This window comes from Bos indicus x Bos taurus, chromosome 6, assembly GCF_003369695.1.
Source record: "Bos indicus x Bos taurus breed Angus x Brahman F1 hybrid chromosome 6, Bos_hybrid_MaternalHap_v2.0, whole genome shotgun sequence".
Lineage (NCBI taxonomy): Eukaryota > Metazoa > Chordata > Mammalia > Artiodactyla > Bovidae > Bos > Bos indicus x Bos taurus.
Window position 1 is genome coordinate 40,101,107 of NC_040081.1, and position 22,858 is coordinate 40,123,964.

Below are 22,858 nucleotides of genomic sequence, written 5' to 3' on the forward strand. Positions count from 1 at the left end.
TCCATGCACCTGTGGACACCTTATCTTTGACAAAGGAGGCAAGAATATACAATGGAGAAAAGACAATCTCTTTAACAAGTGGTGCTGGGAAAACTGGTCAACCACTTATAAAAGAATGAAACTAGAACACTTTCTAACACCATACACAAAAATAAACTCAAAATGGATTAAAGATCTAAACGTAAGACCAGAAACTATTCAGCCCTATTTATTTTACACCTCATGTGAAGAGTTGACTCATTGGAAAAGACTCTGATGCTGGGAGGGATTGGGGGCAGGAGGAGAAGGGGACGACAGAGGATGAGATGGCTGGATGGCATCACTGACTCGATGGACGTGAATCTGAGTGAACTCTAGGAGTTGGTGATGGACAGGGAGGCCTGGCGTGCTGCGATTCATGGGGTCGCAAAGAGTCGGACACGACTGAGCGACTGATCTGATCTGATCTGATTTTAAACCAAATAAGGAGGCATTTGATACATCTTTAGGCCTCTCAGAAAACATCCTAAACAAAAGTATGTAATTCCAAATAAAACAAGTTTATTTACACATTTTATTTCTGTTACCCTGTTGATTGATTCAGAAGAGTTGTGGGGTGAAAGATTGTACCATTTATTTCTCCTGATTTTTTTCCATTTGCCTGGAATAACTCAGTTTATTAAAGATTTCTGAGAAGTTCACCGTCACTGCCCTCCTGTCTTTTGCTTTCAGTGTTTGGGGTAAGGAAAGGATGAACTTGAAGCGTGGTTGCTGCTTTGCCACTGCTGCACCGAGTCATTACGTCTCCAGAAAGCACGCTGAACCTGTCAGGCAAAGCTTTCTAAAGCTGGGTCCTTTCAGTCCATTCTTACGGGGGTAATAAGGCTTGGAACTGATTTCAGGGGGTCTGCCCTGTAGAAGCATTCCTCTTGGTTTTCTTTTGAAGATTGATTGGTTTGCAAAGGAAGGCCAACAGTACTGCTCTTTTCTTCTTACTTTCTCTCTTCTTTCCATTCTTGAAAACTTGATAGTTGTATTCAATAAGAAGTCTTACTTGACAGATTCTGTGTCCATGCTTTATGTAGTTCTTTAAACCTGATTCCTGAAGCTGAGCAACTTTTAATGGGACTCTTTAGTGAAGCCAAAACCACTTATATAATCTAGCTCTGTAGTGTAGTGTTTTTCTGATTTTTTTAAATGGTGCGATGAGATAGAAAAAGATGAGTAGGCAAGGGGTGGGATGGAAGGAGAGATGCAAGAGAATTTCTAAAACTAGAAATTTAACAGACTGACTCAGATTAAGGTTCACAGTAGCCTGCTGGAAAGAAATGTCTGAACACAATTTCTGACTTTTTTTAAGGTAATTGACAATAATTATAAGTGTTTGTGGTAAACCACAACAATCTCTATAATGTTGTGCTCAGAATATGCCACTAGACCAAGTTAATGAGGATGTTTCACAGCAATACGTTTAATTCTAGTCAAGTAAAATCAATTTAAATAAATGCAACATAAAATTCAAATACCTGCTCTGTGCCCCGAGTCTTATTTGGGGATCTAGAAAACTCCTTTTAAGTAGTTCTTACAATTGAGGCATTTGATCCAGTGGCAGAAATATGAAAAGGTAAAAAGAATGCTCATGATAAAATTTGATAGGTGCTCTGAGAGTAGTAAATATGAGGACTTAAGGGAACCTTTACATTTGACATCGTTTGTTCTGAGGACGTGTTTTATATCCTGACTCCCAATTTTAGGAGGTCCCCTGTGAACCTATAGGATACCATAAGTGATTTTTTTTCTTCTGTAATGTGGTGGGGATTTATACGTGACACTCAGTTATACAAAAACAGTATTCTACTTGTCAATAACTATATTCTGTCTGCACTGATGGAGAAAGTAACTTTGCTGAACAAATTTATTTCAGCCACCTTTGGTGTATATTGGTCTCTTTCAGATGAATTCAATTGCAGTTGACTAAGTCCTTAGTCAATTTGAAGTTCCTATTCCATGTCAAGAAGGTGTCTTCTCTCAAAGAATCTGCACTCCTGTTTTTTTCCCAAATTGGGAAGTGAAGTGAAAGTTGATCAGTCATGTCCGACTCTGTACGATCCCATGGACTGTAGCCCACCAGGCTCCTCTGTCCATGGAATTCTCCAGGCAAGAATACTGGAGTGGGTTGCCATTCCCTTCTCCAGGGGATCTTCCCAACCCAGGGATTGAACCCAGGTTTTTACCTTCTGATTCTTTACCTTCTGAGCTGAGAGAAGGGCTAAATCCCCATGTCCTATAATAAGAGCAAGATGCTTCTATTCTTTGTGTTGTGTTTGTCCTCTTGGATTTCTCTGGGGTCAGAGGTATTGTCTAATATTGTCTTGAGAGGACGCCTTGTATTGCCCCCAAATATCTTATGTTCTTTTCCACCAAGGTTTGGCCATTTGAGGATGGTAAAGCTTATATAGGCTTGAAAAGAGGTTCCTTTGCTACTGAATTTTGAGATCCCCATCGTGTATAGCAGGGGTTGGCAAACTACAGCATGCAAACAAAATCCAGCTGCTGTGGGCAAAATCCAGCCACACCAATCCATGTGTGCATTATTTATGTCTGTTTTAGTTCTACAGCAACATAGGGTAGTAGTTTCTACAAAGATTGCACGGCACCTCAAACATTTACCTCCTGGCCCTTTTCAGAAAACGTTTGCCTCGAGGAAGGTCAGCATCATGGCAGTAGGAGATGCTATGCTCTCTTTGTCTCTTCCTCTCAGTCTGCCCGTAGTAAAACACACATATCTCAACAAAGGCTTCTCTATTCCTCACACCAGGATGCTGGGGAGATCTGCATATTTGTGTATCTGAAGCTGCTGGACTGAACACCAAGAGGAGGCAGAGCTGAGAGAACAGCTAAAGTGATGCCTGCAGTTTTGGCCCCCTAGCTCTCGCTGTGCCTGCAGCCCCAGAGAATCCAGTAGTAGCAGAGGCAGCAGGGCACATGATTCCAGCTTCCCAGCCTCAACAGCCTCAGGGATCTCAAGGAACCAGGCATCAGTGATGGCAGGACTTGTGACCCCTCCTGCTCCCCCCTCCCCATTCCTCCAGTTGCAGCGACACACATAGCTCTGGGCCCCCTGCCTGAGGCAGTGGTACCCAGAAACCCAGCAACCCTGAAAGAAAAAGAAAATGGAGGTGTTCATCACTTATCACTCAGTCTTGTCTGACTCTGTGCGACCCCATGTACTGCAGCCACCAGGCTCCTCTGTCCGTGGGATTCTCTAGGCCAGGACACTGGAGTGGGTTGCCATGCCCTCTTCCAGGGTGTCTTCCCAACCCAGGTATGGAACCTGGGTCTCCTATACTGCAGGCAGACTCTTCATCATCTGAGCCAGCACCTGCAATTCTGGCTCCTCCCATCCTCCGCCACCCCCTGTTGTGGTGCAAGCACAATAAACCCAGCAGCAATGCCAGAGGCAACGACACTGGCAGTAGGCAACAGCGAGGCATCAGTGACCCTGAAGGCATGAGCAGCAGCACGGAGGGCACTGGCAACATGTCTGGAAGAGGCGTTAGAGGGTGTAAAGTGCTGGTTCTCAAATCTATGAGAGGCTGCTCAGATAGGAGAAATCAAAAAACTTGTGCTATAGCACCACCTACTGAAAGATAAAAGAAAACTTATAATACCCAACCTATCGGATTGTTAGAATCAGAGTAAAAAATGGGAAGGAAATCCAAAAAAGAAGGGATATATGTATACCTATGAGTTTGCAGGTAGCTCACTGGTAAAGAATCCACCTGCCAATGCAGGAGATGGAGGTTCAGTCTTTCAGTAGGGAAGCCCTATTAGAGGAGGAAATGGCAACCCACCCTAGTATTCTTGTCTGGAAAATTCCATGGACAAGTGGGCCTGGTGGGCAACAGTCCATAGGGTCCTAAGAGTCGGACATGATTCAGCGACTGAGTAGGATCATGATGTATAAGTATAGCTTTTTTAAAAAAAAGCTGAATAAGAAAGATGTTTGCTACTTCAAGTATGCTGGCAGAGGAACAGCTATTCAAGCATCATGAAAAACTACAGTAACACAGTATTACAAAGTGATAATCAAAGTTCTCCAACAACCAAACTTAAAAGTCATGTTATGTTGCTGTCTAACTGATAGACAGTTCAAAATAGTTGTTATGAAGAAACTTTACAAGCTACAAGAAAACTCAAAAAGGAAGTTCAGTGAGTGCAAGAATAAAGTCGGTGAGCAGAAGGGATATTCTGCCAAGAAGATTGAAAATCTAAAAAAGAACAAAACAGAAATTTGGAGCTGAAGAATTCAATAAGTGAGATGAAGAATGCCCTAGAAAACACTGTAAATAGAGCAGATATGGCAGAGAGCATTAGTGAACTCGAAGATACAAATATGACAATGATTTAGGTGGAAGAGGAGAGCTAACTGAGCTCCTTTTAAATGAGGAAATTTTATGAGAACTGTTTGACTCCATTAGGAAAGGCAGCATAAAGATAATGGAGAGGGAGAAGGGTGCAGAGAGTTTATTTAAAGAAATTACTGAGAACTTCTCAGACCTGGGGTAGGAACTGGATTATACGAGTTCATGAAGCTAAGAGGACCCTTAGTTACCTCCGTGCAAAAAAACCTCTAAGACATATCAAAATTTTCAAAAGTCAGGGACAGAGGAAGAATATTAAAGGCAAACAGGAAAGAAAGACAGTAACCTATAAAGGGGCCCCCATTAAGCTATGAGCATATTTTTCAGCAGAAACTCAACATGCCAACAGTGAATGGGATGACATAATCAAAATATTGAATGATAAAAAACATCAGCCAAGAAAGTACTACCCAGTAAAGATATCTTTTAGATCTTAAGAAAAAAATAAAGCCTTTCCAAGGAAGGCAAGATGAAAAGATAATCTACCAAATGGGAGAAGATACTTGCAACTCATATCCAAAAAGTGGTTAATATACAAAAAATATAAAGAACTTGCACAACTCAACTATGACAAAACAAACAACTTAATTGAAAAATTGGCTTGAGACCTAAATAGACATTTTTCCCAAAAGGATATACAGATGGCCAGTGTAGCACGTGGGAAGATGTTCAGTATCACAGATTATTACAGAAGTGAAAATCAAAACCACAATAAGATATCACTTCATGAACTTTATAATGATGGTTGTCCAAAAGATAAGAACAAGTGTTAGAGATGTGGAGAAAAGAAAATCCTTATACACTGCTGCTGGTTATATCCTTTGGTGCAGCCATTATGGACAATAGTATTGCAGTTCTTAAAAAAAATTAAAAATAGAAATACCATATAATCCAGATATTCCACTTCTGGGCATTTCTTTGAAAAATACAAAAACATTAATTCAAAAAAATGTAGGCACCTGTGTGTCTATGTTCATTCCATCATTATTTACGATAGCCAAGATATGGAAACCACCTGAATGTCCATCGACATATGAAACAAAGAAGCTGTGTTATATGTATAGATACATATACACACAATGGCATACTACTTAGCCATAAAAAAGACGAAATTCTGCCATTTGTGACAACATAGATGGAGCTTGTGGATGTTATTTTAAGTGAAATGACTCAGATGAGAAAGACAAATGCTGTGTGATTTTACTCATGTGTGAAATACAACAGAAAACACAAAGCAAAAGCAAACACCCAGATACAGAGAACAAATTAAGGGTTACTAAAGGGGGAAGAGGATTGGGGGAAGGTGATATGGGTAAAGGAGGTCATCTATATGATGACTGATGGAAACTAAACCTTTGGTGGTGAACACACTATGGGGGAATTTTTGTTGTTGTTCAGCCACAAAGTTGTATCCAGCTCTTCTCAACCCCATGAACTGGAGCATGCTAGGCTTCCCTGTCCTTGGTGGTGAGCACACTATGAATATAGAAGTTGAAAATATAATGTACACCTGAAATATTTAATGTTATAAACCAGTGTTCAGTTCAGTTCAGTCACTTGGTTGTGTCCAACTCTTTGCGACCCCATGAACCGCAGCACGCCAGGCCTCCCTGTCCATCACCAACTCCTGGAGTCCACCCAGACTCAGATCCATCCAGTCAGTGATGCCATCCAACCATCCCATCCTCTGTCGTCCCTTCCTCCTCCTGCCCTCAATCTTTCCCAGCATCAGGGTCTTTTCCAATGGATCAACTCTTCGCATCAGGGGGCCAAAGTATGGGAGTTTCAGCTTCAACATCAGTCCTTCCAATGAACACCCAGGACTGATCTCCTTTAGGATGGACTGGTTGGATCTCCTCGCAGTCCAAGGGATTCTCAAGAGTCTTCTCCAACACAACAGTTCAAAAGCATCAATTCTTCAGCGCTCAGCTTCTTTATAATCCAATTCTCACATACATACATGACCACTGGGAAAACCATAGCCTTGACTAGACGGACCTTTGTTGACAAAGTAATGTCTCTGCTTTTGAATATGCTGCCTAGGTTGGTCATAACTTTCCTTCCAAAGAGTAAGCGTCTTTTAATTTCATGGCTGCAATCACCATCTGCAGTGATTTTGGATCCCAGAAAAATAAAGTCAGCCACTGTTTCTACTGTTTCCCCATCTATTTCCCATGAAGTGATGGGACTAGATGCCATGATCTTCGTTTTCAGAACGTTGAGCGTTAGGCCAACTTTTTCACTCTCCTCTTTCACTTTCATCAAGAAGCTCTTTAGTTCTTCTTCACTTTCTGCTATAAGGGTGGTGTCATCTGCATATCTGAGGTTATTTATATTTCTCCCGGCCATCATGATTCCAGCTTGTGCTTCCTTCAGCCCAGCATTTCTCATGATGTACTCTGCATATAAGTTAAATAAACAGGATGACAATATACAGCCTTGACATACTCCTTTCCTGTTGGAACCAGTCTGTTGTTCCATGTCCAGTTCTAACTGTTGCTTCCTGACTTGCATACAGATTTCTCAAGAGGCAGGTCAGGTGTTCTGGTATTCCCATCTCTTTCAGAATTTTCCACAGTTTATTGTGATCCACACAGTCAAAGGCTTTGGCATTGTCACTAAAACAGAAATAGATATTTTTCTGGAACTCTCTTGCTTTTTCTATGATCCAGCGGATGTTGGCAATTTGATCTCTGGTTCCTCTGCCTTTTCTAAAACCAGCTTGAACTCTGGAAGTTCACGGTTCACGTATTGCTGAAGCCTGTGTAAACTCAATTTTATTTTATCATTTATTTGTTTAATTTTGGTGGGATGGAATCCATACTCCTTGCATTGGCAGCATGGAGTCTTAACCACTGGACTGCCAGGGAAGTCTCACTGTTATTTTTTTTTTTTTTAGTTTTCTGAATGTTGAGTTTTGTTTTGTTTTTTTCTAATTTTATTTTATTTTTAAACTTTACATAATTGTATTAGTTTTGCCAAATATTAAAATGAATCCGCCACAGGTATACATGTGTTCCCCATCCTGAACCCTCCTCCCTCCTCCCTCCCCATACCATCCCTCTGGGTCGTCCCAGTGCACTAGCCCCAAGCATCCAGTATCGTGCATCGAACCTGGACTGGCAACTCGTTTCTTACATGATATTTTACATGTTTCAATGCCATTCTCCCAAATCTTCCCACCCTCTCCCTCTCCCACAGAGTCCATAAGACTGTTCTATACATCAGTGTCTCTTTTGCTGTCTCGTACACCGGGTTATTGTTACCATCTTTCTAAATTCCATATATATGCGTTAGTATACTGTATTTATGTTTTTCCTTCTGGCTTACTTCACTCTGTATAATAGGCTCCAGTTTCATCCACCTCATTAGAACTGATTCAAATGTATTCTTTGTAATGGCTGAGTAATACTCCATTGTGTATATGTACCACAGCTTTCTTATCCATTCATCTGCTGATGGACATCTAGGTTGCTTCCATGTCCTGGCTATTATAAACAGTGCTTCGATGAACATTGGGGTACACGTGTCTCTTTCCCTTCTGGTTTCCTCAGTGTGTATGCCCAGCAGTGGGATTGCTGGATCATAAGGCAGTTCTATTTCCAGTTTTTTAAGGAATCTCACTGTTATTTTTAAGAAAGTGTTTGCTAACCCCCAGTCTCTAGAATCTTTGGATTGACCACTCTTTGCCTGCCCTTCTTCTTGACGTGTTTCATCTTTTTCAGGCACACAGGATTGATTGGGTTTCATGCACAGCGATCCCAGATGAGATAGCTGTGTCAAGTGTGTCTGTGCACAGTCCTCCCTGTCCCTCTCCCTCTCCTGCTTCACTGCTTTTGCATCGCACTGGATATTAAAAGAAGTAAAGCACCAGGCCAGTCTCAGCTTGCCCCTGTCACTCATACCTGGGACAGTGCAAGTGACTATATGTTAAGCTTCTGCTTTCCTGACTGAAGAACTTTGGTATCTTCTTTTATGATACTTGTGTATCGTTTTCAGCCTAGTTATGTCCCTTCTGGTAAAGAATCTGCCTGCAGCTCAGGAGACTCGGGTTCCATCCCTGAGTCAGGAAGATCTCCTGGAGAAGGGAATAGCTACCCACTCCAGCATTCTTGCCTGGAGAACCTCATGGATAGAGGACCCTGGCAGCCTCTAGTCCATGGGATCACAAAGAGTTGGACATGACTGAGCAAGTAACACTTTCACTTTTATATCCCTTTGAGATCTCTGTTCTTCTTTCCTTGAAAGGTTTTCTATTTTATATAGGCAGGGGCCAGGAACAAGAAGACTTGTCTTATGTGAATGATTCTGAGTACTCTGTACTAGCAATACCACATCATAAGAGAAATTGCTAGGAATGAAAATTCTCCAGTCCTAACCCCAATCACTGAATCAGAACATCTAGAGTAGGGGCCTGGAAGCAGGGTTTCAGCATGCCCTCCCGGTGATTGTGATGTCTGCCAAAGTTTGAGAACCACTGCCTCACATCATATCTGCAACTAAAACTAGATGATCTCTATTGACCAAGTTTCATTCTTGATCTGTGACAGAGAGCTTTCTAAATGTAGAAAACTCCTTTGTCTTTCCACAAAGATTGGCTGGAGTAAACTCAAAAATTCTGTTTTGAAAATTAAAACATTCTTTTTTGTTCTTGCATTTCTGGCCTAATAATTCTCGTCCTTTCTGAATCCCTCAATGCGTCTGGTTAAATGAGGTAAAATACACAGGAAGAATGAGCATCTTATGAGGGTACAGCTTTCCTAAATAATATTCCTCTGTGCATTCATGATACAAGTTTTTTAGATGGTGGAGTATGGGCCTGGGACCAGCAATATGGTTTGCTGAGTCAGGAGTTTTAATTCTAGACTTTAAGTGGTTCCAAGATTGAAATCCTCAGCTTTCTTGGACAATTTCATTTAGACCTGCAGGGGGATCCCAAATTTAGCAGGAGTAAAAGATAATTCCTTTTCTTTCCTCTCAAACTACCCTATATTTCCTGAATTCACAACCTCAATGAATAGCTCTGACAGACTACAAGCATCTGTTTTGGAATTGGACTGAGCTAGATTCAAATACCAGTGTCATCATTTATTAGTGTTCTAGTCTTGAGCAAGTGAACTTTCTACATTTCTTGTAACATGGAGGCTCCCATGGGTAAATTTTGGAGATTTGGAGAAAGCACATGATTGATAAATGGTATTTATTTATTTATTTACTATCCTAAACTTGATGCCACCTCAGCATCCTCTTAATGATCAACTCGCTAGGCATCACTTTCATAAATACCTTTCAAATAATATTACTTTTCTTTCAACAAATCTCCACCTCTAGCAAAGACCGTCTCAGTCTTTTGGGATGACATAGTTTCTAGTTTGTTCTTCCTAACCTCTTGTTGGCTCACCTCTTTCTTGGAGCTGCCATTTACAGTTTTGCGGGCTCTAGAGAATCCCAGGGACGGGGGAGCCTGATGGGCTGCCGTCTGTGGGGTCGCACAGAGTCAGACACGACTGAAGTGACTTAGCAGCAGCAGCAGAATGCACAAGGCACCCATCTAATGGGCACCATTCAGAGGTCAGAGAAACCTCCCATTCATGCACAAACACGTACCCACTCTCACACAGCCATGCACACCCCACAGTCAGTGACATAAACATTCAAATGCACACACGTACACATTTCCACAAACTCAGAGATCACCTGCCACACACACCCACTCACATCCATTAACATTCACACACACATTTGTGTATGAAAAAGAGCAAAGCATATTTTTCAACAGAATATACGTTTATGTGACTGTATTGAGAAAGGAACACTTTTTTTCATCCACATGGGGGTGTCATAAGGTTTGCTCTGCTGTCCTCTCTCATCTTTTCTTCAAGAGCTGCCAGAATGACTCTGTAAGATGCCCCCACCCCTTCCCTGGACCATCTCCCAGGGCACTGTATGCCCTCTCAGACACACATCATTGTTTGTTGCCCTAATGCCTACCCAAGGTTCAAAAACCCCAGGAGATTTTCACTGGTACCCAGCCTTGTATCTTACCAAAAGGAGATGGGTAACAAATTATTTTTCATTCACTGAATAGGCAATGAATGTTGTTTGGGGGCCGCTTTCTATATATATGGATTCACAAAAATACTGTGTCTTAACTTGCCTGGCGATGGTATATTTACTTATTTAAATTAAAAGAAGAACTCAGAAAAACATACCTAGCCACTTAGGTTTCATTAATAAATATTCTGTGTCATACATTTTTAGCAAAAGGAGAAATTGCAGTCCTCCATCACTGTAATCATCGCTCTGTTCCTCTGAGTGGGCTAAAAGAGTTCCAGCTATCTTATTCTTAAGCCATACTTTTACAGTCTTTTAATGTCTAATATTTAACGGGAATTCTTTATTTGTACCACCACTATGCCAGACACTTGGAAGCCTAATTTCATTTAGTCTTCAAACCAGTTCTGGGGATGGGTTGATTTTTATTCCCATTATCCACATGGGGGAATATATATATATATATATATATATATATATATATATATATATAAGAGGAATTTGCTTGATGTCAAATGGTGCATAAAGGGCAGAACTTGGCTTCAGAACTGGGTTTATCTGCTTTCAGAGTTTGTGGTTTTAGAATGATTACTGGGCATTCTTTTAGGCCTCATTAAATTCATAAAAATTAGAGTGGAAAAGGAACCCAAAGAGTAAAGGATGAAATACAGTTTAATACAACCATTCTTTAGATTCTCTAACTTCCAAAGTTAACATTGTTCTATTTGTAAGTGTGAATGATCTTAGCAATTTTTGAAAAAATAACTGAGTTTATTTCACATATATATTTTTGTCTCCCCTTCATTTCCTTTTGTCTGACCACCACTACTACTATGTCTTATTGTAACATTCCATACATACTTAGAAAACCAAGCAAAGGGTGAGTTCCATCTTCAAAAACTAAACAAAAAAACAAACAAACAAACAAACAAAACATTTTGGACAACACATTCTTAGCAATGGAACCTGAACATCATTTATCAGACATGGTAGGGAAAGTTCTCACTCTGCATTGTAAAATTGGCAGCCAGATAGCACCTGTTACAGGAATGAAATAAGATGGAAGATTTTAACAAAGAGTTTAAACTATTTTCTTAAATAGACTTCCTGCACTGCCGTAGATCTAAATAGCCTCTTGATAAGTCACCTGGATACAATTGTTCACATAACTGATGAACTTGGCCTCCACTTTGAGAAGGATACCCTCTTTTTCTACACTTGCTTGCATTTTTACTTTAATGTCTTCTACAAAGCTAGGTCCTTCCCATGTTTTAGGAGTCTTTTCCTGTTTTTTTTTTTTTTTTAATGAGTCTTGACCTTTTGATCTTGGTACTGATGATTTTGAGTCTTTTCCATTCTGGTTTGATTCTTTTGCACTTCTGGCCAGAGTATCTCAAGTAGATTTCTTTACTGGAACTTTCCCTTCAGCTGACTCATCACCAGGACCATCATCACCTTCATCATCATCACCATCTTCATCTTCAGCAGCAAGTTTTGCTTATTTTGTGAAATGATTTCCAGATTCACATCCTCCTCCTCTTCGTCTTCTGACTCTGCATCTTCCTTCACAGCTACTAAGTGCTGTCCACGGATACACAGAGGCCCTGACCCGTACTTCAACCACAGGCCCACGGGTGGTGTTACTTCAGAGCCCCTAAGGGACACTGTTGGTTATATAGGTGTTTTCAGAGTTGCTTGTGCCGCTTTAATTGGACTGCCTCCGTGATTCATTGCCTTTGCTTCAACAGCATGTACTTGGTCTGTTGAAGCAGCTCCAAACTGATCATTCTTAAAGATGACTGACGCTCATTTTCACCATTATCCACCTTAAAGGGATAATCTTTGTCAGCCTTTAGTTCACAACCAAAAAAGATAGTTGTGGGGCCTTGGGGGCTCGCTCATGTCCATGTCTATCCAATCTTCCATGGGCAGGTGGTGTGCAATTATGTGGAAGAGAAAGCACGCAGAGATAAGCAGCTACTGTTCAGAGAACAGCTGTGTAGAATGGAGTCATACCAGGGTAGTCTTTGCTAATTTTTATATTTTTCTCTGAACTATAGCATGGTGTTGTTTGGTCGCTAAGTCATGTCTGACTCTTTGCGACTGCATGGACTGTGGTACAACAGGCTCCTCTGTCCTCCCCTATCTCCCTGAGTTTGCTCAGATTCATATCCATCTGAATCACTGACTAAACCATCTCATCATCTGTCATCCCCTTCTCTCTCTGCCTTCAGTCTTTCCCAGCATCAGGGTCTTGTCCAATAACTTGACTCTTCACATCAGATGGACAAAGTATTGGAGCTTCAGCATTAGTCCTTCCAATGAGTATTCAGGGTTGATTTCTTTTAGGATTGACTGATTTGATCTCTTTGAAGTCCAGTGGACTTTCAAAAGTCTTCTCCAGCACCACAATTTGAAAGCATCAATTGTTTGTTGCTCTGCCTTCTTTATGATCCAACTCTCACATCTGTACATGACTGCTGGATGGATCCTGCTAAATTTTGACTTTTAAACTGGAGAAAAATATTTATTTTCGATTTTTATGATCCTTGCTGGTATGTCTACTCTCCCAGTTTTACACATCTACAAATACTGGGTAAGATAAAACAAAGCATAGAAAAGGAGATGCTTAAGGCCATTCACAACTTCAAGCATCTTAATACTGAACTTGGAAGCAAGCGTATTGATGTTGAGTAGTATTTCTCTATATAAAGTTTGAAAAGATCTCTTAACTTATATATCTTTTATTCTGAAATGCCATTTTTCAAAATGTGTCTACAATGGGATAAACATATTATTTTATAAACCTTACAAGTTGCCTTTAAAAAACCCACCAGATATGGATTTATTGTGGGAGCATGTTTACATATACAAATATTATTTTCCCATTTTCAGTTCCTTGTAAATAATAGGTGCGGGATGCTAAATGTCATTATATTTATATGCAAAGCAGCATTTCTAATCCTGAGTCACTTCTTTCAACTAACACATCTGTCTTTGACCTCTCTTCCCATGGCATTTTAGAATTGCTAGGGAATTTATAATCAAAATTAGTTTGGCAGCTTTCTGAAAGATAGAACCAAATGTTCATTGCTGGAAGAAAAACATCAACTAATCCTGCTTTTATTATCACACTCAAGAAAACCACTTTTTGCCACTGATTTTAAGTCTGTTGTTGATTTCTCTTGGATCAGCTCTCCTGGATTTCAGTTTATAATTATATGTAATGTGAACCCCAATTTTGAAATGCCTAACTTTCTATTGTATGCAGTGTTTTACAAATAGTCTATTCCATTTCTCTGAAAGAAAGTTTTCAAGGAAGTCAAGTGTTTTCTGTTTCAAATCTAAGTTTAATAATAACCAGTATTAATGGTTATTAATGTGTCATTGGTGTCATTCATTCTAAAATCTTGTCTGTCTTTTCATATAGCTAATATGTGTTAGTCACTTAGTTGTATCTGACTCTTTTGCAACCCTGGTGATGCTCCTCCATCCATGGGATTTTCCAGGCAGCAATACTGGAGTTTCATTTCCTTCTTGTCATTTACTTCTCCAGGGGATCTTCCCAACCCAGGGATCGAACCTGGGTCTCCCTCATTGCAGGCAGACTCTTTACTGTCTGAGCCACTGGGGAAGGCCCACTGCTTTTATGTGTGTATGTAATATACGTGGGTATATGTATGTGTGTATAGCTCCTCAAGTCAACTCCAACAGAATTCCTTAGAACTTCCTTTAGCAGTTATCTACTCATTTGACAAATATGTATTGAATTCTTTTGATGTGCTAGGTTTACTCCTAAGATTTAAAAGTAAACCAATATATAAAATGACATTTTTTATGCAGATATATAAATGACCATGAATGACCCTATTCAGTTGCTCCAAGGACTCCAAATCTACTGGGAGAAACAAGCAATGAATAGCAGTTATAATGCCATATAGTAAGTGCTTCTCTGGAGTACACATAGGAGATGCAAAGCCCATTCCAGGAACGGTAATGAGATATGGAGTGGTTGGCTGGAGCCATCTGAGGCAGGAAGGTTTTCAGCAGGGTGAACAGTGAGCAGCATCTAGAAGAAGTATTAGCAAAACCTAGCAGAGTTTGTCTCTTAGGGGTTGTTCTCTATGAGAGGCTGTAGGTATGGTGACTAAGCTCACGGACTCTGAGGTAAACTGACTGTGTTGGGATCCTGGCTCTGACACTTATGGAACATGAAATTTAGCATCACTTTTGTGTGTCTCAGCTTCCCCATTTGTGTAAAAGTGGGCTTTAGACTAATACCTACCTTATGAAGGTACAGTGAGATTATATGTATTGATATAGGCAGGATGCTTAGGGGAAAGTACTTTGAGAGTACTTCTATTGGTTTGTTAGGGGTGAGTGTCAGAATAACACAAACTGGGTGGATTAAACAATGGGATTTATTACTTCACAGCTCTGGAGAACAGAAGTCCGAAAGAAATGTGCCTGCAAGGTTGGTTCTTCCTGGGGACTGTGAGAGAAGGATCTTTTCCTGGCCTCTCTCCTTGCCTTATAGATGGTCAGTCTTCTCCCTGAATCTCTTCGTGTATTATCTTCCCTAGATGCATGTCTCTGTGTCTAAATTTCCCCATTTTACAAGGATGCTAATCATATTGGATTAGTGAAGTAAAAATCGCTTAGTTGTGTCCGATTCTTTGCAACCCTGTGGACTATACAGTCCATGGGATTCTCCAGGCTAGAATACAGGAGTGGGTAGCCATTCCCTTCTCCAGGGAATCTTCCCAACCCAGGAACTGAATCCAGGCCTCCCGCCTAGCAGGTGGATTCTTTACCGGCTGAGCTACCAGGGAAGCTGGATTAGGGCCCAACCTAGTGACCTCATCTTAACTAGTTACATCTATGGCAACCTTATTTCCCAATAAAGTCATACTCTGAAGTACCGAGGATAAGACTTCAACAAATGAATTGGAGTGCATTTCAACAAACAACAAACAAATTGAATGCACATGTGTGCGTGCTCAGTCACTTCCGACTGTTTGCAACCCCATGGACTATAACCCACCAGGCTCCTCTGCCCATGGGTTTTCCGGGCAAGAAGTCCTTCTCCAAATGAATGCATAACAGTGCTCAATTTTTTTAAAAAGATGCTCATTTTCTGTTGTATAAAAGTTAAATGTTTAGACAAGATAGGTGAGAATAAGGAGGAAATTTGAATGGAAGTAGCTGTCCCTTTGACAGGTAGCAATCGTTGCCCAGAACTGCAAAGGTCTGTTGTGGTATATTTTTGATACTTAGGAGAAAAATGCCAAAGCCCATTTTTTCCATCATGTGCTTATCTTTTCACTTCTTAAATTGAAGATACATTTCTACTTTTAGTTGCCTCTTACTAAAAATCATAGTTATATTTTTCCGGGCTATGATAGAACTTAGAGATCACCAGTTCCAACAATCTCACTTGGAGAGGAGGAGAGGAGAGGGACAGGAAAGTTGGCTAAGGAGGCCTTTGTTACCACCTTTGTAACCTCAGTGGTACCCTTCTGGCCCCTAAGCCTCTTGGGGGTAAGGGAATGTCAGTGGCACATAACTTCACTTATGTCTCATAGGTACTCAGTTGCCTTCAGCAACATTTACTTTCCCAACTCACTTATTTGTGGGAAGAGAAAGATTGCTTACAGAAGAAATGGATAAAATGATGCTTTAATCTATTGCTTTCAATTTCACCCCAACTACTTTTTGTATTTGGACTTTTGATTTAGGTTGCCATTTCTCTGTTCTTCAGCACTGAAATAGCCTCTTCCTAAGCATGTCAATCCTGTTTATTACCTAAGAGTCATTTCCTGCTGCCCCTCCAGGTGGTAAATGGCATCTTTTGCTAACTGAGATCTCCTTTCCCATTCCTGTGGTTCCTTTCCTGTCCTCCCTTTCACTGTTTCATTCTTCACTTTCCTTCCTCCTGTCTCCTCTCTCCCCTTTCTTTCCCTTTCTCCCCCTTACCCTATCCTTTGCAGCTTCATTCCTTATTTTCCTGTTTCTTCTAGAGACAGTAAACAGGAAACATAGCTTCAATTGTTACTGAATTTTTGTACATTAATACCTTGGAAAGATTTATGGTTTCTTAGCTGTGACAGTATAAACTCGGGGTTTATGTTCACTCAGTACATCAATCACTTTTCTGCCAAATCTAAAAATTCTGTGTCAATAAGCCACAGAACTGAAATCTGTTAACATTTCCAACATCAATATGGTGTTGTCAAATTTGAGATTTAGCCTTTTTTTATTGCTTTTTTCCCTGCTTACATCATCACTGATGGTCTGATTAGAAAAAATGGAGTGATAAAACATGGTGAAACAGTTGTTACAGGGCTACTGTGTATGTATATAAGTGGTATTAAACAATTAGTTGTAATTTCTAAGCATTTTAGCTTGAGGAGCTAGCACTTTTTTGTTGCTCATCATGTTTTTCCCATTCAGATTTTAGGTAGATTAATAGTAGAACACACATGCATTGTATAATTCTTAGAGCAAAAGTGGCATCAGAGTTGTGTTCTTCAAGTTCTGCAGTCTCTCCCTGCATGTGAGAGACTGTCCAAAAGACTAGTGAACAACTCAAAATGCAGATTCTATGACAGTGAACACATACAGCTTTGTTGATTTCCTTTTTCCTGGCATATAAATAGAGGCCTGAAAAATATTTATATTTTAAGAATATTTTACTATGATTATTCAGTTTATTTTTCATCTTTTTAATGACCTAGTCATTACAGTTACATCTGCATATTAACCCTGAAAAGGGTCTAATTTTAGAGTTGTATTTTAGACTTTGTACATTTCTGAGGAAGAAATATGACAGTGGCAAGGATTAAAAGGTCAGATGTTTCATTTTTCATATTCTATCCCACTATTTCCAACTTTAAGATCTCAGGATCCCTATAGACTCTTTGAGCTAAGTATGTGTGTGCTAGTTGCTCAGATGTGCCCGACTCTTTGTGACCCCATGGACTGTAGCCTGCCAGGTTCCTCTGTCCATGGGATTCTCCAGGCAAAAATACTGGAATGGGTTGCCATTTCTGTCTCCAGGGGATCTTCCCAACCCAGGGATTGAACTCTGGTATCCTGCATTGCAGGCAGATCCTTTACATCGGAGCCACCAGTGAAGCCCAGAGCTTATTGAGGACCACAAATAAAGAACTCTGACGCTATTTGAGATCAGATTACCTGGATTTTGGTGTTGATTGCACGTAACTGTCTAATCAACTCCTTCTTCAGCCTCTGTGAACTTATATATCCTCCCACAAATGAATGGTTTAAGAGTAGGAATGCTTTAAATGTAATAACTACTTGTGAGGTTGTGAGTCCCTCACTCCTGAGGGTTTCACGTCCAAGAAGGCACCAGATTTCCAGCATGTTGTTGACAGGACGTAGGGGTGCATGTAAGCTTGATTGCTTCAATGTCCATAGATACCATTTCTCCCCTTTGAGGACAGTAGTCATATATCCACATTCTACATCAGGGAATAAATGAATTGGGAGCTGAAACCGATCCATGGCTGCTAAGGCCCTTGAGGTGAACCTCAGATTGAGAGCAAAGGGAAACAATGTGTCAGACAAATGAAATCAGTATGTGATTGTCAATATTTTTAAAGTTTTATAGAATGAGGTAACACTGAAGGCTGTGCTTGTATGTGTGAGGCAAGGAGGATGTGGGAAATCTCTGTATTTTTCTGTCCAGTTTTGCTGTGAACTGAGACCTGTTCTAAAAATTAACATCTATTTAAAAAAGAAATGCTCTCCACCAAACAAAAAACAAACAAAATCTCCAAAGCCAGATGTCTTCACTGGCAAATTCTACCAACCTTTATCGAAGAAATAATGTCAGGTCTACATAGACCTTTTCAGAAAATGGAGAAAGACAGACTACTTCCCAAAACATGGGATAATAAAATCAGACAGCTCCATTAAAAAAAAACGGTAATCCAGTATCCCTCATGAACATATATGCAATATCCCTTTTCAAAAATTGTAATCACCATAGCAATAAGTAAAAAACGTAATACATCATGACCAACTCGGTTTTATCCCAGGAATGCAAGGTTGCTTTAAATTTCGAAAAATCAATCATTGCAGTTTGACATATTAGCAGATTTTTTAAAAAGGGAAAATATTTAACATTTAGAACTCACTCATGGTAGAAACTCTTGGCAAGCTACAAATAGAGGGGAACTTCTGCAAACTTATAAAAGGCATCCTTGAAAAACCTTACAGTTATCATTCTCCAATATAGTAAAATGCTCTTCCTCTAGGTTCAAGAGCAAACCAAGTATGTCCACTCTGACCACTCCTATTTGACGTTGTATAGAATATCCTAGCCAAACCGGTAAGTCTAAGGAAAAATTATACATCTTCGTAAGGAAGAAGCGAACTCTCTAACATTATTGTTTTTCTTTTTTTGGTAGAAAATCTTGAGGAATCATCAAAAAATGCATTCAGACTAATAATTGGACTTGTCAAGGTTGCAATATGCAAATTGCTTACTCCTCTCATGTTTTTTCCCAAGAGAAATGGAATTTTTGTCCACACACAAATTTATATGCAAATATTCAGTGTAGCTGTTAAAATAATAGTCAAACAGTAGAAAAGAACTCATTGTTTATCAGCTATTACTGTGATTTAACAAATGTAGTGGTATCTATAGACAATGGAATTCTACTTCTCAGCAATAAAAAGTACTGAGCTATTGGTACTTATAACAACTCTCAGAAACCTCATGCCAAGTGAGAGCAGCTAGACATAAAGGACTCCACACTGCAATATTCTTTATATGATATTCTAGGAGAAGCAAAATTAAAGTAAATATATCAGTAGTTGCCAGTGGTCAAGACCCAGAGAGAAATTGACAACCAGGGTCATGAGGGAACTTTTGGGGACAGTGGAATAATTCTGCATTATGATAGGTATATTGGCAACAGGATGACAACATTTGTTAAAACTCTTTGAATTGTATATTTAAAATAAATTTTATTTCTCATAAATTATACTAATACAAAGCTGACTAAAAGTAAGATATAAGACTCTAACCAATACAATATTGTAAAGTAAATAAATAAAGGGGGAAAAAAGACTATCTTTAGATAACTCTTAACACTTATACTGACAAAAAGTGTCACCAAGGATTTCAGTAATTGATTCAGAGTTGTGGGCTGATAAATGGATGAAAATAACCCCCAAAAGCTCAATATTATTAATAGAAAGCAACCACTGAAACATAATGCTGCAACATAGCCACATAAGGAGATCAGTAAATCCTAGCCAAAAGTTCAAATCTTCCATTATTTAATGAACTTGACCCAAACTGTGGCACTTGTTAGTAATTTTAATGGTGGTAACAAATTTCATATGTACATGCTTTACAGTTTTAAAGAAGTTAGAATCTTGTACTGTGTTTCCTGAAAGATCTTAAGGTCTGAGATATATTCTGACCATGAAAGCAAGAAAAGTCATGGGTATAAATAGACATCATCAAAAATTGGAATGTTGTCTAGAATGCCGTGTAATTTCCCAAGTCTTTACACCCATTCTGCTAGCCTGTCTGCTTCTGTTGCTTCTACTTTCTGAGAATCTCATTTTGGGTATCCCACATTCCAACTTGCTGAGAAGGAATGACTCACTCACTTGATTTGACTGATGAGTCATTCTCCAAGATGATGGGTACCCACTGAGAAGATTTGTTGTATCAGATTAGTTCACTGCCCAGGATAAGGAGCTGTTTTGAGGACAACAGTAAGCTCTGGCTTGGATGGGTATGATGAAAATCATATGGTACCAGGACAATGATGGCAATATATCCATGGCAGTTTTTATCAGAAGTAGCTGTGGCCTGACTAGTATTTTAGACTATAAAACCTCTTTAGTATATAATTTCATCTGACCCCTACGACATTTTTAACTTTTCTTTTTATAAACAAGTCTTTGTAGTTCTTTGTCTGGTGAATGGCTCTCAATAGGTGCTCATTAAGTATTTATTGAAAGAATTTGTGAAGAAATTAATAAATGGATTAATGGAGAGATGAATAAATCAGTGAGGTTTGCAGAAGTTATGTAACTTGGCCAAGGTCATAGGACCTGAAAACATTAAAGGAAAGCAGTGGAGTAAAATGAGCAATTAGTTATGCAGCCTTTGCACTCAGATCTGGACCTTAACTTGCTTAGCCTCAAGTTGTTCCTATGTGAAATCAAGATAATGGCTGCATTTACCTATCAGGGTCTTGAAGTAAAGTGAAGTCGCTCAGTCGTGTCCGACTCTTTGTGACCCCGTGGACTGTAGCCTATCAGGCTGCTCTGTCCATGGGATTCTCCAGGCAAGAATACTGGAGTGGGTTGCCATTTCCTTCTCCAGGGGAACTTCCCAACCCAGGGATCGAACCTGGGTCTCCCACATTGCAGGCAGATGCCTTACCCTCTGAGCCACCAGGGAAGCCAATCAGGGTCTTAAGAGGCATTAAATGGAAAAATGTTTGCAGGCCCAACAGCACATGCCAGGCACTTGCTATTGTTTAGTTGCTAAGTCGTGTCTGACTCTGCGACCCCATGGACTGCAGCACGCCAGGCTTTCCAGTCCTTAACTACCTCCCAGAGTTTGTTCAGACTCATGTCTATTGAGTTGGTGATGCTAGCTATCTCATCATCTGTCGCTTCCTTCTCTTTTTGCCTTCAATCTTTCCCAGCATCAGGATCTTTTGTAATGGGTTGGCTCTTTGCATCAGGTGGCCCAAGTATTAGAGCTTCAGCATCAAGCCTTCCAGTGAATATTCAGGATTTATTTCCTTTAGGATTGAATAGTTTGAACTCCTTGCAGTCCAAGGGACTATCAAGAGTCTTCTCCAGCACCATGTTTGTCAGCAAAGTGATATCTCTGCTTTTTAATATGCTGTCTAGGTTTGTCATAGCTTTTCTTCCAAGGAGTGGGTGTCTTTTAATTTCATGGCTGCAGTCACCACCTGCAGTGACTTTTGGAGCCCAAGAAAAGAAAATCTGACACTGCTTCAACTTTTCCCCTTCTATTAATATTTTCTATGAAGTGATGGGACCCATGCCATGATCTTAGTCTTTTTAATGTTGAGTTTTAATCCAGGCACTTAGGAACTACCAATTAAAATTTAGAATTTCTGATTTTCATTTCTATAACTCATGTCATCCCATCATGCTTGTGAAATAATTGTTCTTTTTGTAGAATAAAGGAGCAAAATGAACACAGTTTTCATTTTAGCAGAGATAAAACCATGCAGTTTCTTTGTCTTCCTTCTGCAAGTTCTACTTACACTATATATCTATTTGTGTGTCCTTTTTGGTTTCTTTGGTCACAATTGGATAATGTATCTTCTCAAATTTAGTAAAAAACTTATTTATTTAGAAACTATGCTTCATTTAATTTCAGTTCTGGCCAAAGCCCAGGAAAAAAAAAAAAAAGAATTAATCAGAGAGTCCTTTGACCTCCCTCCAAATAAATACCATAATATATACGATGCATGTGTAAATGTATAAAAACTCACACAGTTGATTCACAGGAGAATAATTTGGCAATAATTTACTGAAAGCTTATTGACCGTTTTTTAATATAATTATGGTAAGCTGAGTTTTCTGGTTTTCCCATACAGAGTCAATTGAAATTAGCCAAATAAAAGAAGACAAGAAAACTGACAACAGTTGGAATTAGTTTTTCACAGGCTTTACTCTTTACTAAACTCAGTAATATAAGGTCTATGGCTTCCTCTGAGATGTAAATATCATTTATACTAAACCTGTTTCTTTGATAAAAGTTTATGTTGGTGTTAAAAAAATGCGTATCTTTACAAAAGATTCCAAACGAAAATTACTCAGAAAGTATTTCTTCACTAAGCAACGTTTTAGGTTTTACAAACTGAATTAAACTTACTGAAATAGGGATAATGATGAGCCTGCAATAGAAGAAATTAAAGGTATGATATGTGAACCTCATTTATCCATTTTTAAACAAAATAAAAAATCTGCTCTTGGGTTCTCTGACACGAATTATTGAGAACTATTTCTGTGTATCATACAATCATATCTCTCCTTAACAAATATTGGGATAGAATGATACCAGGCATAATCTGAAAATGTCAATATATAAATTTTTAAGAGAATAATCTGAGATTTATCACCAGCAGGGCCAAAATAACAGAGAGATATCAGACTGTGGATGATACATCATGACCTCTCTTGTATGCAGACAGTTTTAAGTATTGGTTCTAATTGGAGGTATTGAAAGGTAGCATGTTCCACATATTGAAGCCCATGTAGGTGAACACACAAAGTACGTGGTGGGCTTTTGTTATAGTTTTGGTTCTTGCTCTCATTTTTCTATAATTCTTTATTGGAGTGTAGTTGATTTACAGTGCTGTGTT

The 22,858-nt window shown here is 39.4% G+C and overlaps 1 protein-coding gene and 1 pseudogene across 8 annotated transcripts in view; one reads left to right on the forward strand and one right to left on the reverse strand.

The window, feature by feature from the left end:
- SLIT2 (slit guidance ligand 2) overlaps positions 1–22,858 on the forward strand; it is a 404,903-nt gene that overhangs the window by 127,581 nt on the left and 254,464 nt on the right. The gene's annotated exons all lie outside the window — the stretch shown is intronic.
- Positions 9,882–12,497, reverse strand: LOC113894161 (annotated as a pseudogene).